Raw genomic sequence first — 9,823 nt, 5'->3', positions numbered from 1 at the left:
TGTGTTTGTGAATAGGATGAGCATCTCTGTTCACCATTTTCTCTGTAAAGATGTTGGATCGACTGTGTTGTGTTTAACCCATGTGTAAATAAAGCTGACTCTACTTTATTTGATTTAAGAAAAATATCAATAATAATAACATGTATGGTTTTGTTGCACAATTCCAGAATGTGGAAATCACATGATTTTTCTGAACAGCAGGCCTTTTCCAGTTTAATGAAACACAAATAATCTTATTTTTAATTCACTTATTTATTTTATAAATGTTAACACACTCTTAACTTTTTTACTGTGCAATGGCCATTGTTGTTTCAGCATCATCAGAATTCTAAATTGGCTCACTGGTAATCAAGTTTTAACCAGCAACAAGCAGACCAATAGGAGCTGACTCTGCAGCTTGCCTGCTGCTGCGCACTGATGCTCATCGCAAAGTCTGCAGAGAGCATGGACGACGCGGTCTTTTCTTCGACGGCCTAACATTGTTGTACACTTTTTCGGCTGTTTTCGCATTTTGCGGGTATTTCCCCAATTGAAGAAGAAGGTAAGAAATAAGTCTAACTACCGTACAAGCCTAGAAACGTTTACCGACGGTGGCTTTATGAAGCTAACGTTAGCTAGCTAGCTAAGTAGCTAAGCAACCTTGCCAGTTAACGTTAGGCATTAACATTAACGGTAGCACATTCTGACCATGTGCACCAAGTGTTAGTAACTTAGTTTAAAGAAAGGTTCTTGGTTTATTAATTATCAGTGATTTTCTCACGTAACAATTAAACATTTCTTGTTGTGTTATTTGCAGCATTTTAAGTTTGTACAGACTACAATTGCAGACGGTGACGTTACTAACTTCACAGCGGGCCGCTCTTCAGAACATCTTGCCTTCGACGACAGGGAGAGTTGGTTGACCGCTGCCCTTGGTATGTCGCATCTCACACATGCAACCTTAGTTTGAGGCAGTTTGTGAGTGTGTGCACAGTGGTTATGTAGAGTTTTTGCTTACCGTGTTATAAATTCAGAGTGCAGTTATTACTTGCAGTGTTATTACTCTGAGTTCCTAATTCCTTGTATGCAGGATAACGTAGTCAAGAGATTGTCTAACATTGGGCTACAATGGCATATGTTACGCCAAAGTTTACTTGCCGCTCATGTGATATGTCCCTGAAAACTATTAAAAGCTATGTTGATCATCAGCTACTATATAGACATGAGGCAAACAGTTACTATCCATGTTGCTTTTCAGACTGCAAGCAAAAATTAAAAAAGTACACTGCCTTAAAAGCTCATGTCCATCTCAGACATTGACAGTGTTGTGTTGGACAGATTTGTGCAGCGTGTTCCATGAGGGAGAGAGAGCGAGAGAGGGACGAGCAAGAGGAAGTGCTGCGCAAATGCGCTACCACGCTCTGCAATGAATTTAAATAGGCTTAGTAGGAAAAAAAAAGAAAATCAATCTGTAGTGGTCAGCGTTGATATTGTGGCGGGCTGCCACAAATAAATGAACTTGTGGGAAACATTGACCCTGGACACCCTGCATTGTGGTCTGTGGTAGGTTGTGCTGTAAAATGATTTTCATCTGTAGGTGAAATTACTTATTTTGAAACATTTGGTTAACACATGTAATGGGTCAGAATGACTGCACTATACACTGCAAAAACAAACATGCTTAGAGCTGAAGAAATCATGTAACATAATTTCTTGTGTTATTGTTAAAGTTCCTTGTCTTATGTATTTTTACTTGGCACAGTTTCTGTTTGCAGTATAGACAGAATGTGAGCTATTCAGTAATAAAGTTAACAAAGCAGTGTGCTCAACACAGCTCCTGGCTTACTTAACCTCATTGGATCCATATACCTGCTATTTTTTGGCCATGGTAATCATACTGTACTTGCACTTTTCACAGGTAACAGCCCACTCACTGCCAAGATGTTCATGGTTGCAGAGGACCAGGTTATAGTCACCAAACAGCTTCCCAGCTTTACTAACGTGTTCCAGATGATGTTCTGCTCATATAACCTGCACAACATTGACTATCCAGTGGAACTTGCAGCTACACTGGAGTTCTGCCAGAGGTATGGATTGAGTGTGCATTACACTGAAGCACAGGTCAAAGTTGATCTTGTTTATATATTTGGGTAATTGTCATCAAAGAGACCTGAATATCATTTATTTTTGGGTTTTAAACAGTATTTCTTGTGTTTTGCATCATTTTTTACTCCAATTAAGGATTATACAGCAACAATGCTGTTAAAATGTGCACAGTTTTCACTTGTTAAGCTCTAAAACATGTTTACGTTAAAGTTACAAAAATCAATATTAAATGCTTTTTGGTGCAGTACAATTAGCCTTTGCAATGTGAGAGTCATCACTGTGGGTCTGCTTTCCACCATGTACTGCCACCCTGTTATTTCCCCAAAACACTTTTTTTCGACTGTGTATTTACAGTGGTGGATGAAGTATTTAGATCCCAGACTTAATACCACACTGTGAAAATACTTCAAAACCTTAAATAAAAGTAAAATGCTAAGTGTACCTAAAATTTCAAAGTAAAAGTACTTATAGTGCAGTAAAATGTTCCTGTCAGTGTTTCTCTATTATATCTGATGTTTCTGGTTTAATATTCCTGCTGCATTAATGTGTATGTTGCATTTAACTGCTGTAGATGTTTAAGGTTGAGTTCATTTTTACTCCTTTACATACTGTTGGGTAGTTTAATATGCAGCAATGCGTCATATTCAATTGTGTGTTTGTAGTATCACTGTCCTGTGAGAATCATGTATCTCTAAGCAGTCCGAAAAACAGCCTGTTTTCAGCTATGTGACAAAGCATTTTCCAGCTGAACTAAGGCAGGTTTAAATAGATTATTTAGCTGAAGGAGGAGGAGTAATTTCTCAGCCCATTAAGGAACACCATCATTGAATTTATCACTAACATGTGGAGATACATTTTTTTTACTGAAGGGTATGAAAAACTGTTATCGAAAGTAACTACTAAAAACGTAAAAAGAATTATACCTACGTCTGATATGTAGTACGTAAGAGGTATAAAGTTGCATGTACCTCAAATTTGTACTGAAGAACAGTACTTCAGTAAATGTTCTTAGTTACATTCCGCCACTGGTGTTTACAGTTTTGAGTTCTCAACACCCTCTAGTGGTCAGAAATTGCTAGGTGCAGCTTCAAGAATACTTAACATTGTTTCACATATTTTTAATGCCAGGACTAGTTATCAATCTGAATGTGTTGCGTTGAAAGAAACCTTTTTTTTTTCACAACAGATGCATTTTCAAAATCAACCCAGCTCAAGGGACCAAAGTCACACAAAGAGAAAAGGGACGCCAGTATGCTGTCAATCCAAGGGTGCTGAGCCTCATTTCCAAAATTGCCAATTTTGAGTGGAGAGAGTAAAGAGTAAGAGCACACGCTCACCAAACATACACAATCATCAGTCAAACAATAAATCAGTTCATATTTCAGTTCCATACCACCTCTAATGTTGGTTTTGGGAACAATAGCAAACCAAGGTGATGATTTGCTTTGCATCGTCATAGAGATGAAACTGTATTGAAACTTTAATACAAAGATTATAATGTAGTGACCAAAATGTCACTTAATCTGTATAATATGCTGAAAATGTTTGAAAGGTTCTGATGCACATACTGAAACCATTTCCACCTCAACAAATGTGTGTGTAAAATGGTGGCACTGTAGAGCCCTTAATGTATGTGTATATATTTATATATACACATACATTATTTTGCTCGCATATGCTCCTAAAAATCGATACATGCAAACGGAAAAATTATTTACGAGCACAATGTGCGAGTAACTACAACCTACTGAACCCCCCCACCCTGGACGCGACGCAAGCTAGTGTCAGTCAAATGAGAGTTGTGGAAAATGTGTCGGGGAAAAACATAGCTAGTCACCGGAGCACCGGGAGAGATCCCGGTGGGCGGGTCGCTTGGTGACCGCTTGAGCAGCTTGTTACAAAAAGTGAGTCAGAAGACAGCAGGGAGAAGATAAGGAGGTTGTGGGGTTGGTTAGCTGGATATTTAGCTACATACGGTTCCTTTTGTTGAAACATGTTCAACTTTTCTTAAAATCGATGTCCTCATCAACGTCACTTTCGTCAACTGACCAATCACAGCCTGGATGGGGCGGGATATAAAAAGTTTGACGCGCTACAGTAAACTTTCATTTCCTGCATGAATGGTTCTGATTATTGATGAGATAGTAGCTTTAACAAATTAAGAGGCCAGTGTAGGCCATTTTTCTTGCACCAAGATTTAATGAGTGAAAACATGAAACTGCTTTTTTGTCCAACTGGAATTAATATTATACTAGTGGTGGGCTATATATAGGCTATTACTATATACTATTATATAAAATGACAATATAGTATAATTAATATATTAACAAACTAACAGTATACTATTAGATTAAAATTTAACATTAGTCTAATATTATAATATATAAATACTAATTAAACTAGTTTCTCCATCATGTTGTGTGAAAGAGCCTCTGCAGTGGCAAGATGCAGATTACCACTGCAGAGGATGCTGGGTCTGAAGGGTCCTAATGTCCATAGTCCTCTAATGGCTTGACGCCATAGTTGTAAGGTGGGGGGGTGGGCGTGTCAGTACAGTGTTTCACACATAATTACCCTGTAACTGTGGTGCTGGGCACGGGTGGGGTGTGCAATCGATATTGAACAGCAGCTAGTACAGCGTGCTAACCTCGACAACCCAACTGTAACGTTAACATAGCTACAGTGAGGAAAATAAGTATTTGAACACCCTGCTATTTTGCAAGTTCTCCCACTTAGAAATCATGGAGGGGTCTGAAATTGTCATCGTAATTGCATGTCCACTGTGAGAGACATAATCTAAAAAAAAAAAATCCAGAAATCATAATGTATGATTTTTTTAAACTATTTATTTGTATGATACAGCTGCAAATAAGTATTATTTAGTATATATAGTATGAACACCTGTCTATCAGCTAGAATTTTGACTCTCAAAGACCTGTTAGTCTGCCTTCAAAATGTCCACCTCCACTCCATTTATTATCCTAAATTAGATGCACCTGTTTGAGGTCGTTGGCTGCATAAAGACACCTGTCCACCCCATACAATCAGTAAGAATCCAACTACTAACATGGCCAAGACCAAAGAGCTGTCCAAAGACACTAGAGACAAAATTGTACACCTCCACAAAGCTGGAAAGGGCTACGGGGAAATTGCCAAGCAACTTGGTGAAAAAAGGTCCACTGTTGGAGCAATCATTAGAAAATGGAAGAAGCTAAACATGACTGTCAATCTCCCTCGGACTGGGGCTCCATGCAAGATCTCACCTTGTGGGGTCTCAGTGATCCTAAGAAAGGTGAGAAATCAGCCCAGAACTAGACGGGAGGAGCTGGTCAATGACCTGAAAAGAGCTGGGACCACCGTTTCCAAGGTTACTGTTGGTAATACACTAAGACGTCATGGTTTGAAATCACGCATGGCACGGAAGGTTCCCCTGCTTAAACCAGCACATGGCAAGGCCCGTCTTAAGTTTGCCAATGACCATTTGGATGATCCAGAGGAGTCATGGGAGAAAGTCATGTTGTCAGATGAGACCAAAATAGAACTTTTTGGTCCAAATATTAACATTGATTTTCTCAGGTGTTCAAATACTTATTTGCAGCTGTATCATACAAATAAATAGATTATGTCTCTCACAGTGGACATGCACCTACGATGACAATTTCAGACCCCTCCATGATTTCTAAGTGGGAGAACTTGCAAAATAGCAGGGTGTTCAAATACTTATTTTCCTCACTGTATACTTCTTAGCTTGGCTCCTTACATGCTACTTATAAGTTATTTGAAGGTGGGTCTCCGAACATTGACAGGGTTGTGTTAAGAAAATAGATAGACATGACTTCTTAGAATTCACAACTAGAATCCTCTAGTTTTTCTATAAACACACAGCCTCGTTTCCATTTGTGAGAGAGAGAGGGAGCGAGCAAGCAGAGGTGCTGAGCAAATCTATGCGCTGTGGGAAGCTTTGCAATGAATTATGATTTTACTCCTATTACTAGTATATGTGGCGGTCAGCGTTGATATTGAGGCGTGGTGTCGCCACAAATAAATAATTAACAAATTCATTTTAATTCAGTCAGAAACTCACGGACTGAATCTTGAAAAATGTTTGCATATATCCCACACATCTGTGTAATCTGACATCTCCAGAAAGATTATTATGAGAATAATGTCATCATTTAATCACAATTCACAATATTTTTCAAAATCTCCCAACCCTATAATCTGCTGTTCATTAACTTGCTCTGCTGATATGACTGAATCCCAGACAGAGAGACACAGAACCCGTTTGGGAGCACATGGATGAGACCCGTGCAAAACAAAACTAACTGAAAAAACTTCACCACAAATCCTCATGTTAACCTCAGCAGTTTTGTGCAGCTCACATTACCAACCGAACAAAGCTGTGCTGATTATACATTTTTAGATTGCAAAAGTCGACCAGCCACGTTACCCGATCACAAACGGTCTGCCACTCACTGTGCGATAGCAGGTTCGCTTGATTCCTGTCACAGCGTCCGCCAGTGTCGCATCGGCTGGGTGGTGTTATCGCGCGAGTCAACGGAATTTGTTATAGACTGCATTAGTTTTTTCAATGCGTGAGAAAATAAACATATGGCGTGAGGGCGTGTGGAAAGCGTCAATTGCGTGAGTCTAACGCTCAATGCGTGACAGTTGGCAGCTCTGAGTAAGTAGAGTGGCTAATATCACTTTTTTAAGGAGAATGCTAAGTAACTAGTAGGTAATAGCTATAGGCCTATTATTTCTGAGTAACTTGCCCAACACTGAGTTGATAATAAGGATCAGATAAATTGGGAATGTTTTAATTATTGCTTGTTATACAGGCTATGTCTGTCTTGCTGTATGAATGGTTGCTTTTCAAGTTTTAGGGTACCCGCAGGGTCTTAAAAGTCTTAAATTTCATATTCAAGAAATAAGACCTTAAAAGTCTTTAAATTTCATTACAAAGGTATTAAATTTCATTTACCAAGGTCTTAAATTTTTTCTTGTCCTTTCGTAGGATTTAATTAATGCCGTAACGTCATAAATAACAAATAACAATGTCGGACACCGTAGTTTTCTCTGGACCCCTGCCAAATCTGACCAGTGATGACATGTATAGCCGCATGTCGTCATTCCGCCGCTGGTTGTCGAGGTGGTGTCCAGCAAACGATGTGGGCTTTGTTGATCATTGGCAGACTTTCTGGGGAAGACCTGGTCTGATCCGGAGAGACGGCATCCATCCCACTTGGGAAGGAGCAGCTCTCATTTCTAGAAATCTGGCCAAGTTTATTAGTGGACCAAATCCATGACAACCCAGAGTTGAGACCAGGAGGCAGAGTCGCAGTTTAACACACTTCTCTGCCCTTCTTTTTCAGCAGTTACCCACCCAAAACCCTACGCAGAGTCGCAGTCTAACACACTTCTCTGCTCCTCCATTTCAGGAGTTCTCTTTACCAACTAACTTCAATAATTTCTTCATCTAAACCATCAACCTGCCTCTTAGACCCCATCCCGACTAGGCTGCTTAAAGATGTTTTACCCTTAGTCAGCACCTCTATACTAGATATGATCAATCTATCTTTATCAACAGGCTATGTACCACAGTACTTTAAAGTAGCTGTAATTAAACCTCTTCTGAAAAAGCCCAAACTTGATCCGGATGTTTTATCAAACTATAGACCTATATCTAACCTTCCATTTCTCTCTAAGGTTCTGGAGAAAGCAGTTGCTAAACAGCTGTGTGACTTTCTACAGAGCAATAGTTTATTTGAGGATTTTCAGTCAGGATTTAGAGCTCATCATAGCACAGAGACAGCACTGGTGAAAATTACTAATGACCTCCTTATTGCATCAGACAAAGGACTTGTCTCTGTACTGGTTTTATTAGATCTTAGTGCTGCATTTGATACCATTGACCATCAGATCCTATTGCAGAGACTGGAATATTTCATTGGCATTAAAGGAACCGCTCTAAGCTGGTTTAAGTCCTATTTATCAGATCGATTTCAGTTTGTACATGTTAACGATGAGTCCTCCATGCACGCCAAAGTTACTCATGGAGTTCCTCAAGGATCTGTCCTTGGACCAATCCTCTTCACTTTATATATGCTTCCTTTAGGCAATATTATCAGGAAACATTCCATAAGCTTTCATTGTTATGCAGATGATACTCAGTTATATCTATCGATCAAGCCAGATGAAACTCATCAGTTAGCTAAACTTCAAATGTGCCTTCAGGATGTTAAAACCTGGATGAGCTGTAATTTTCTTATGTTAAACTCAGATAAAACTGAAGTTATTGCTCTGGGGCCTAAGCACCTCCGTGACGCATTATCTAAAGATATAGTTTCCCTGGATGGCATCGCCTTGGCCTCCAGCACCACTGTGAGGAATCTTGGAGTTATCTTTGATCAGGACATGTCGTTTAAGTCCCACATTAAGCAAATTTCAAGGACCGCCTTTTTTCACCTACGTAATATTGCGAAAATCAGGAACATCCTGTCTAAAAATGATGCAGAAAAACTAGTCCATGCATTTGTTACTTCTAGGCTGGATTACTGCAATTCCTTATTATCAGGCTGCTTGAAAAAGTCCATTAAGACTCTTCAGCTGATCCAGAATGCTGCAGCACGTGTTCTGACAGGAACCAGGAAAAGAGATCACATTTCTCCTGTTTTAGCTTCTTTGCATTGGCTTCCAGTAAAATCCAGAATAGAATTTAAAATCATTCTTCTTACCTACAAAGCTCTTAATGGTCAGGCACCATCTTATCTTAAAGAGCTCATAGTACCTTACTACCCCACCAGAGCACTGCGCTCCCAGAATGCAGGGTTACTTGTGGTTCCTAGAGTCTCCAAAAGTAGACTAGGAGCCAGAGCGTTCAGCTATCAAGCTCCTCTCCTGTGGAACCAGGTTCCAGTTTGGGTTCAGGAGGCAGACACCATCTCCACATTTAAGAGTAGGCTTAAGACTTTCCTCTTTGATAAAGCTTATAGTTAGGGCTGGCTCAGGTAGTCCTGAACCATCCCTTAGTTATGCTGCTATAGGCCTAGACTGCCGGGGGATTTCCCATGATGCACTGAGCTCCTCTCTCCTCTACTTTCTCTCCCTCTGTATGCAACCTTATCCCATTATTGCATGTTACTAACACAACTTCTCCCCTTTCTGGTAGTCTTGTGCTTTCTCGTCCCTCTCCTCTCCTCCTATCACTTCCTGCAGGTTTTCTGGCTCTGGAGCTGTGGAGTCTGGATCTGTGGCTGCGGGTCGCCTGCTGCCCCCGTGTTCCTGCTCGACACCCTCTACTGCAACGACTATTGTTGCTAGTCTTATTGTTATTATTGTTATTATAATCATTAACATTATGATGGTTACCATTAACACTATTATAAATATCTGTACCATTTTTCATTTAGTTTATAGCAACATTACCTTCGCTGTCTGTACCTCTGTGTGTATATTGTGTAGGCTGCCTCCCTCCCCTCTCTCTCCTTACATCCTCTCTCTCTCTCTCTCTTTCACTCTCTCTCTCTCTTTCACTCTTTTCTCTCTCTCTCTCTTTCACTCTCTTTCTCTCTCTCTCTCTCTCTCTCTCTCTCTCTCACCCCAACCGGTCGAGGCAGATGGCCGCCCACCCTGAGCCATGGTTCTGCTCGAGGTTTCTGCCTCTTAAAAGGAAGTTTTTCCTTGCCTCTGTCGCCTAGTGCTTGCTCTTGGTGGGAACTGTTGGGCTTCTGTAAAT

The 9,823-nt window shown here is 40.1% G+C and overlaps 1 long non-coding RNA gene across 2 annotated transcripts; it reads left to right on the top strand.

Moving 5' to 3' along the window:
- Window positions 1-394: 394 nt before the first annotated feature.
- LOC119916774 lies at window positions 395-9,339 on the top strand. 2 transcript variants are annotated; one of them, XR_005447158.1, is made up of 5 exons: window positions 395-541; window positions 797-914; window positions 1,898-2,066; window positions 3,272-3,404; window positions 9,304-9,339. It is a non-coding gene; the product is annotated as an uncharacterized LOC119916774 (long non-coding RNA). The 2 variants fall into 2 exon arrangements; XR_005447157.1 differs by lacking the exon at window positions 9,304-9,339 and having other exon boundaries at window positions 401-541; window positions 3,272-3,475.
- Window positions 9,340-9,823: the final 484 nt, after the last annotated feature.

This window comes from Micropterus salmoides, unplaced genomic scaffold (genome assembly GCF_014851395.1).
Source record: "Micropterus salmoides isolate LMB-PRFRI ecotype aquatic unplaced genomic scaffold, ASM1485139v1 Ms_hic_scaffold_2168, whole genome shotgun sequence".
Taxonomy (NCBI): Eukaryota; Metazoa; Chordata; class Actinopteri; order Centrarchiformes; family Centrarchidae; genus Micropterus; species Micropterus salmoides.
This window is presented reverse-complemented; position numbering and strand designations above follow the sequence as displayed.